This window comes from Zingiber officinale, chromosome 1B (genome assembly GCF_018446385.1).
Source record: "Zingiber officinale cultivar Zhangliang chromosome 1B, Zo_v1.1, whole genome shotgun sequence".
Classification (NCBI taxonomy): Eukaryota; Viridiplantae; Streptophyta; class Magnoliopsida; order Zingiberales; family Zingiberaceae; genus Zingiber; species Zingiber officinale.
In genome coordinates, this window is record NC_055986.1 from 47204517 (window position 1) to 47213730 (window position 9214).

At 38.6% G+C, this 9214-nt stretch overlaps 1 non-coding gene across 1 annotated transcript; it reads right to left on the minus strand.

Moving 5' to 3' along the window:
• Positions 1-5516: 5516 nt before the first annotated feature.
• Positions 5517-5622, minus strand: LOC121994895. The gene has a single exon (XR_006115815.1). It is a non-coding gene; the product is annotated as a small nucleolar RNA R71 (small nucleolar RNA).
• Between the last annotated feature and the right edge of the window lie 3592 nt (positions 5623-9214).

Below are 9214 nucleotides of genomic sequence, written 5' to 3' on the forward strand. Positions count from 1 at the left end.
TGTTAATTGGCAACAATGTCAAGGTATTATCAGACCTAAGGGTATGGTTGTCCAAACAATTTGATATGAAGGACTTAGGAGATTGTGCACACATTCTTGGGATCAAAGTTATAAGGGATCGTAAGAAAAGAATGTTGTGTCTATCCCAAGCTTCATATATAGATACAATCCTTGCTCGTTTTAGCATGCAGGATTCCAAGAAAGGTTTCTTACCTTTTAGACATGGAGTAGCTCTATCTAAAGAGATGTCTCCAAAGACGTCGAAAGAGATAGAGGACATGAAAGCAGTTCCTTATGCTTCGGCTGTAGGAAGCCTAATGTATGCAATGCTATGTACGAGACCTGATATCTGTTTTGCCATGGGCATGGTCAGCAGATATCAGAGTAACCCTGGACAAGGACATTGGACTGCGGTAAAGCATATATTAAAGTACCTGAGAAGGACTAGAGATTATATGCTAGTTTACCAAGCAGACGATCTGGGTTATACGGATTCTGATTTCCAATCAGATAGGGATAACAGTAAGTCTACATCAGGCTATGTGTTTACTTTAGGAGGTGGAGCCATTTCATGGAGGAGTGTTAAGCAGAAATGCGTTTCGGACTCAACCATGGAAGCTGAGTATGTAGCAGCCTCTGAGGCAGCTAAAGAAGCAGTATGGCTCAGGAACTTTCTAATGGACTTAGATGTGATTCCTGGTTTGCCCAAAATCATCACAATTTATTGTGATAATAGTGGTGCAGTTGCAAACTCGAAGGAACCACGAGCTCATAAGGCAAGTAAACATATAGAGCGCAAGTACCACCTGATACGAGATATCGTGAATCGAGGAGAAGTTGTCATCGCCAAGATTGCATCGGCAGATAACTGGGAGATCCTTTCACTAAGGCCCTTCCGTAAGCTTTCGATCGGCATGTGGAGGAATGGGAATCGGATGTATGGTAGAAGATATGGCGCTTAGTCATTAGTATAAGTGGAGATTGTTGGGTTTCTTAAAGCCTAAGCTTTGTAAACATTCATTATGAATAAAGAATCACATTTGGTCTAATTGTCTACATTTGTTTGTAGTTGTTCATTTAATTTATATTGTAGATAACATAGTATGTGGTGCCACATACAGAAGATGATGTTATCAGTACCTTATAAATTATAAACAGTAGCTCACGACTAAAATGGAAAGGAACAAACCATTAGAAGGTCGTAGTGTAATTAGGTATTATTTTATCTTGACTATACAATTACACTAGTACACTCAGAGTGTATTGAGTAGGACCATTAGAGGTCATTTCTTTTATACTGACTTTATAAAGGAACAAAGACCTCAGTTATTATGGAAGTGTGTGCTCTTAATCCTAATATAATAACAAGCACATATGTTTGATATTTATTTCTTTAATTTATCAATGGGTGAGATTTAGTTCGATGAATCAATAAACTCGATAAGTTGGGAAATGATATCACTTATAGTGTGTGTTGTTGATTATAAAAGGAAACTGTGTCCTAGAGATACTAGGTTGATAATGTCCTCAAGAGGAGCTCATAAAGATTGTCATGTTAAACCCTGCAGGTGGACTTAGTCCGACATGATAATAAGGTTGAGTGGTACTACTCTTGGACTTAGATATTAATTAAATGAGTTGTCAGTAACTCACTTAATTAGTGGACATTCGATATCTTAAACACAGGGAGACTAACACACTCATAATAAGAAGGAGCCCAAAAATGTAATTTGGGCTGGTGCGGTAGTTCAATGATAGTTCTCTAGTGGAATGAATTATCATTGATAAAATTAAGTTGTGTTCGGGACGAACACGGGATGCTTAATTTTATCGGGAGACCAAAACCAATTCCTACTCTCGGTCCCTATCGTAGCCTCTTATTTATAGAGTTCTATACCCACCTATACCCACCTTCTATACCCACCAAATAGGGGCTGACCAAGCTAGCTTGGGATCAAGCTAGGGCCGGCCTAGGTATGAGATTGGGTGGCCGGCCCTAGCTTGAACCCAAGCTAGTAGGGCCGGCCAAAATAAATTAAAAAAGAAATTTAATTTTAATTTTTATTATTATGTGGAAGATATAATTTAAAGAGAATTAAAATTAAAATATCTCTCTTGTAAAAGATCTACAAAAGATTAAAGAAAGAGATTAGATCTCTTTCCTTATTTGTAGATTGGAGAGATGTTTTATTTTCTCTTTAAAAATTATTCACTTGTTGATAAAATTAAAATTATAGAAATTTCCTTTTATCAACTATGAAGAGATTTTAAAGAGAAATTTTATTTTTTTAAATTTCACGAAACAAATTAGGAAGTTTTAATTGTTGATTAAAACTTGTCCAATTTGTTCTCCAATGATGTGGCCGGCCATTGAAGTTTGATTTGGAAAATTTATTTTATTTTTCTAAATTAAATCATATCAAGGAAATTGAGGAAATTTTATTGTAATTAAATTTCCTAATTTGCCTAGGCCAAGGAATATAAAAGAAGGGGTGAGGGTGCCTTCAAGAGACACAACATCTATTATTTCTCTCCCTCTTTTGTTCCTTGGTGTGGCCGGCCAACCTCTCCCTCTCTTCCTCTTGTGGTGGCCGAATCTCCCTTTTCCATTGGAGCTCTTGTGGTGGCCGGATACTACTTGGAGAAGAAGAAGAAGAAGGAGAGAAAGCTAGCATCTCTTGGAGCTTGGTTAGTATTTTGGTTTTCCTCCTTGGTGAAGATTTTCCCTTTGTGGCCGAACCTTGCTTGGAGGAGAAGAAGGTGGTTGGTGTTTTCTCATCTTGGTCGATCGTTGTCCACACAACGTCCGAGGTTAGAAGAGGAATACGGTAGAAGATCAAGAGGTCTTTCTAGAAGCTATAACTAGTAGTTTTTCCTTTTCCGCATCATGCTAGTTATTTATGGAAATAATACCAAATACAAGAGGCTTACGTTCTAGTATTTCGAATATGTTTTTCGATGTTGTGTTCTTTTGTTTCTTTCTTTTCCTTGTGATTTGATTGTTCTCTTTGGTTAACCTAAAGTTATTTTAGGAAATTAAATATTATCTTTCTATTAAAAGTTTTGTCTAGTCGGTGGTGGTTGCTCCCATATCCAAGAAGGCCATGTGCCTCGCTACGTCAGTACTGGGAACCTTTTATGGAAATTAATATTTAATGGAATTAATAACTTAAGTAGACTTGGGTCGAACATGTTAAGTTCCGCAGGAGATCCAAGACAAAACCTAAAAGAACAAATAGATTAAGTTTTGGATCAAATGTGTTAAGTTCCGCAGGCGATCCAAAATTTAATTTAAAAGAACACATGGTAGCTAGGAAAAGGTTCAGATCTTTGTACAAAATTTTTGTACAGTGGAACCTATAGGTTTTCCGAGTAGCAACCAACAAAAGCACCAGGCCGTGTACCTCACACGGCCCTGCACTGGTATGGAGCTCGGGCCGTGTGGAGTTTGGCACCAACAGAAGAGGAAGATGACATGGCCGTGTGAACCTCGTACGGTGGCTTAACCAGAGGAGGAGCGACATGGCCATGTGGATCTACAACGGCCGTGTGAGGTTTCTAGAAACCAAGCGGCCGTGTGCACCACACTGCCGTGTAGCATTTCCAGAGGCTGAAGGGTTCTGGCCGTGTGAGTTACACGGCCGTGCAGCGGAAGGGAAGAGGACATGGCCGTGTGAATCTCACACGGCCGTGTCACGGGGCTGTGTGGCGCCCGATTCCCTCCTCTATTTAAACCCTCCTTCATGAATTGAAAGGGGATCTTTCCCCCTTTGGGAGAAGGCAAGATTTGGTGGTTTCCTTCCATTCTTGGGAGGATTTCTGCGCGATTCTAAGGGAGTTCTTGACGATTTCGACTCCAGAGCGAGGATTGGATCCGAAGACGAGGCTTCTTCGTAGATAAGTTTTCTCTTTCCCCCTTTTCTTGGTTTCTTGGATTGGGGATTTAAGAAATGCTTGTAATCTTCATTTCTTCGGATATTCTTCCTCGATTCATGGAGTAGATCTTATATTCTAGGATTAAGGGAGCATTTGTATGATGGATTGATGTAATCTCTTATGGATTTGCCATTTTCTTATTTCAATGACATTGTCTTGCTTGTATCAATTAGATCTTGAATGATTAATGGTGATTTATGCTTAATTCTCATTCTTGATTAATTTTTTGGATTTCTTGTGGACTTTGTAAAGATAAACTCTCACTCGATCATCCGAGGGATCCACGTGACAGGTGCAAGCCCGTGTAAGGACGTTTGAGAGATAATCTTGAAGAGGAAATAGGAATATTCAAGATAGTATGATGGATTTTGTGATTAGTTTCTTGTATCTTGATAGATTAATAAGTTGTGGGCTTCTATGTTGATATCCGATGAAGGCATAGTAATAAGTGCGCTTCTGTGTAAGGACAACGTAGGTTCACGTCTAATTGATCATATTTAGATACATTTCTCAGTCCTTAGCCGGTTATCTATTGCAAGAGAGAACCGACAACTTTCTACAAGTGTTTGGCAATTGAGAGATAAAAATTGGTGAACCATTTACATTCAAGAAATCTTACAAAGAAACCGAAACTCCTAGAATCTCCTTTATCATAACCCAAAACACTAAACTCTTGTTTGTTGATCTATAATATTAGATTTTTTTACCTTCACTTTGCATTTGAAACGATTGGATTGTTGTTTAGCTAATTCGCATTGAGACATTTCTAGTGCTTATTCCAGTCCCTGTGGATACGATAATCTTTTATATTACTTGCGACATTTTCGTACACTTGCGGAGCGTGACAAGTTTTTGGCGCCGTTGCCGGGGACTGCGCTATAACATTAGGAATTATCAATTGAGTTAGACTAAACATGACATTTGTTTTCCTTTCATATTGCATAGTTGTAACTAATCATTAGATTTCTGTTTTTACTTTCTTGTATAACTTTTACTTCTTGTTAATTCTTTTTGTACAAATTCAATTCTGCATTTTTGATTCTTTTATTTTTGTTTTTTTGTTGAATTGTCATTTGCTATCTTCTTCTTGTTTATGCGAAGATCTAACTTTGCAGGGGAATTCTTTCCTTTTGACCCTGAGATTGACAGAACTTTCCATAAAAGAAGAATTCTGCAAAGGCAAATTGAAGAACAGGAACATTTGAACATGGCGAATTGACCACTCATGGATTATGCAGCACCTTATGCAAGAGATTTTCGATCTAGTATTTCAAGACCTCCAGTGGAAGCTAATAACTTTGAGATCAAACCCGCAATTATATCTATGGTGCAGCAGAACCAATTTGGTGGAGGACCTCATGAAGACCCCAATCAACACTTAGAGGTCTTTTATGAAATATGTGGTACCATGAAAATGAATGGAGTTCCTTCAGAAGCAGTTAGATTGTTATTATTTGGGTTTTCCTTAAGAGATAGAGCAAAGCAATGGCTGAATTCTTTGGCCCCTAATAGCATCACCACTTGGGAGCAGTGTGAGCAACAATTTCTTGATAAATTCTATCCACCAAGCAAAACAGCTCATATGAGGAATTTAATTGCAATCTTCAAGCAAACTGACTCAGAATCTCTTTTTGAAGCATGGGATAGATATAATAGTATGCTCAGACAATGCCCACATCATGGGTTGGAAAGATGGTTAGTGTTGCACACTTTTTACAATGGTATAAACTATCATACCAAAGTGTCCCTTGATTCAGCTGCTGGAGGGGCACTTATGAATAAAAGTTTAGATGAAGCTGAAGAAATTATTGACAGTGTAGCACAAAATCATCATCAATGGGCAAATGAAAGAAGTGGTGGCTATTCTTCTGTAAACCCAACAATTAAAGCATCAGGGAAGTTTGATGTAGATGCAGTCACTCTTTTGTCTGCAAAATTGGACGCTCTTACAAAGAAATTTAAAAATATGGGGACTAGTGCTAATATGGTCAATGCTATTAGTACATCTTGTGAAGTATGTGGGAGTTCAGAGCACTCAAATGACTCATGTCCATTGGGAGCTATCACTGCACAAATCAATCAACTGGAACAATGTGATGCAATCTTGAGTTAGAATCAAAGGAAGAACAACCCATACTCAAATACTTATAACCCTGGATGGAAGAGCCATCCCAATTTTTCTTACAGAAATAATCAAGATCTAGGACCATCTATGGGGACAAGACCAAATTTTCAAGCTGGGCAACAAAATTTTCAACATCTATCTTCTCAAGGCTTACCAAAGTCAAATATTGAAAAGATGCTTGAAGAAATTATCTCAAGTCAGAATGAAATGAATCAAGATTTAGCAAAGCTCATTCAGAGAATGGATAATTATGAAAAGCATCAAAAGATCCAGGATAGTCAAATTGCCCAACTAGCTTCCTCATCATCCAGAGCACCAGGACAACTTCCTGGAAAACCTGATGTGAATCCTATTGAGCATTGCAATAGAATTGAGCTTAGGAGCGGACGGATCTTGGGAGACTCCCAAGTGACCGCTTCAAAAGGGATACAAAGAAGAGCTCTCTCCTCTTATACCAAATCAGATTCAAGCTAATGAGGAGAGTACCATTGAGGTTGAAGAGACTCATCCACTGAACCATCAGAGCAAAAGCTGTCCCTTTTCCTCAGAGACTTACAATGCTCAAGAAAGATGAAGAATTTGGCAAGTTTTTAGAAAAAGTTAAGGAAATTTGTGTAGAGGTACCTCTTATTGATGCTATTCTTCAAATGCCTAGATTTGCCAAATTCCTGAAGGATCTCATGTCAAACAAGAGAAGAAGGGGAGAGGTTGAGACAATTGCGCTTAGTGAGGAATGTAGTGCTATTTTGGAGAAGAACACTTCCCCAAAACTAAAGGACCCAGGGAGCTTTTATATTCCTTGCAACATAGGAAAATAATTTTTTGAAAAAGCTTTTTGTGATTTGGGGGCAAGTGTTTGCCTCATTCCCTATTCGATTTGTAATAAATTAGGTCTCAAAAACATTAAACTTACTACTATGGCACTTCAACTTACTGATCATTCCTGCAGGTACCCTTTGGGTATTATAGAAGATGTGCTAGTAGAGGTGGATGGGAATGTTATTCCCACAGATTTTGTCGTATTGGACATGGAAGAGGACCCCAGGATTCCTATCATATTAGGAAGACCTTTCCTTGCTACAGCTGGAGCTATAATTGATGTCAAAAATCATAAGCTTTCTTTGGTAATTGGTAAGGAAAGGTTGGAATATGATCTATCTAATATCTCTAACCATGTCTCGTCTCTTTTAAATGCTTGTAGCAGGACAAGCATTTATAAACTTGAGGAATGGAATTTCCATCCTCATGGAAGGCCACCAAACGAAGGAGACAATGTGGTGGAAGATGTTGGGAGAAGATCTCCCAACAAAAATGAAAAGTATATCTGTCCTCCAAGGGCGAGGAAAAGAAGTGAATGATCAAGTTTGGTCGAGCTAAAGACCTTAAACAAGCGCTTCTTGGGAGGCAACCCATGGGTTCTTTTAGTTAGTTTTGATTTGTATTTTAATTTCGTTTAGTTTGATGCATTCTTTTGATTTTGTTTTCAGGTTAGGTGCAAAATAGAGCCAGACCGTGTGCTATACACGGCCAGGTAAGGGTTGCAGAGAAGGGAAGTGCTTGGGCTGTGTCATCCAGACACGACCGTGTGGGATCTCCCGAGGAGAAAAAGGTATAGGCCGTGTCCCAGACACGTCCGTGTAAAGAATCCCGAGAAGAAGGATGGAGAGGCCGTGTCCCAGACACGGCCGTGCAAAGAATCCAGAGAGGGAAGAGGGTAGGCCGTGTGGATCTGCACGGCCCGTGTAGGAGAGTTATTAAAGTCTTTTTTCTACCTTACACGGCCAGATCTTGGCCGTGTTCCGCACACCCCCAACTCTCCAAAACATATCTTTCTCTCCCGATCTCTTAAAAACTCCTCTCTAATCTCTCAAGATCTCTTAGATCCGATTCTCCTCCTTTCTAAGACTTGGACTTTTTGTTCTCCTAACCTAAGATCTTTGTTCTTTGAGTTCCATTTTTCCTACTCTAGATAATTCTTCCCCTATCTAAACTCATCAAGATGTCCAATATTTTGAAGAAACTTCGCAAAGGAGGTGGTGGATCTAGTGGAGACAAAGAGAAGGAGCCATCAAGGGACAAAGGAAAACAACCAATGAAGGGCAAAGGAAAAAGGACTTCACGCAACGAAGGTAATGACAATGAATTCAATATTGTGTTTAGAAATGATGATCAAGTAACTAGATTTGCATTTCTTGTCAATAGAAAGATAGTGTGTACTAGATATATGAACCCAACTGTTCTTGATATGCTTGGAATTAGGAAAGATGTAGATTTGATGATTGGGTTTTTGGATTGGAGTGATATTATGTACACACATTTGCCTACATATCCTCATCTTGTTTTGGAATTTTTGAGTTCATTGGATGTCCATTTTACTAATGAAGATGATTATTTTGGAAAAATCTCTTTTAGACTAATGAATCAAGAATTTCTATGGGCATTTAGTGACTTTAATTCTTGTTTTGGATTAACCACCAGTAGCCCTCGTAGGTTTGATCCAAGGTTTAGTTGGAATCATTTTTGGAATGCAATAACTGGGTTAGATCAACCTTATGAGCCTTCAAGAGATAAGGCCTCCCATATGCAAAACCCCATCCTTAGGTATCTACATAGAGTCATGGGTAAAACTATTTTTGGTAGGGGAGAGAGTGATGGGGTGGTTAAAAAGATAGAGCTTTATGCTTTATGGGCTATGCTTTATAAGGTTGAATTTGATTCTGGTTTTCATTTTGTTCAAACCTTATTAAGATCTGCTAGGGCATCATCGGGATCAATTATTTTTGGTGGTTTGATTACCCGAATAGCTTATAATTTAAATCTTGATGTTGATGGGTTGGAAATAATTCATGGTAATGACTTCTAGGCATTCTTTTGCATATGGCACGGGATCTTCTAGGTTTGATTTTTCAGATTTTCGTACGTCTCTAGAATCACTTCATGAGAAGCAAGATTCCCAACAAAAAATGTTGGAGGGGCGCTTCTCTTTATCTGATGATCAGTTTAGGGAGGTACAAAATTATTTTCAGTTTACGAGGAATTTTCAATGTCAAGTGGCTGAGTTTGTGCAGGATTATGATACTGATCAGGCTAGGATGAGAGATTTTATGCAGAGCATGATGCTTACTAGCCAACAAGTAGATGCTTTATATGAGT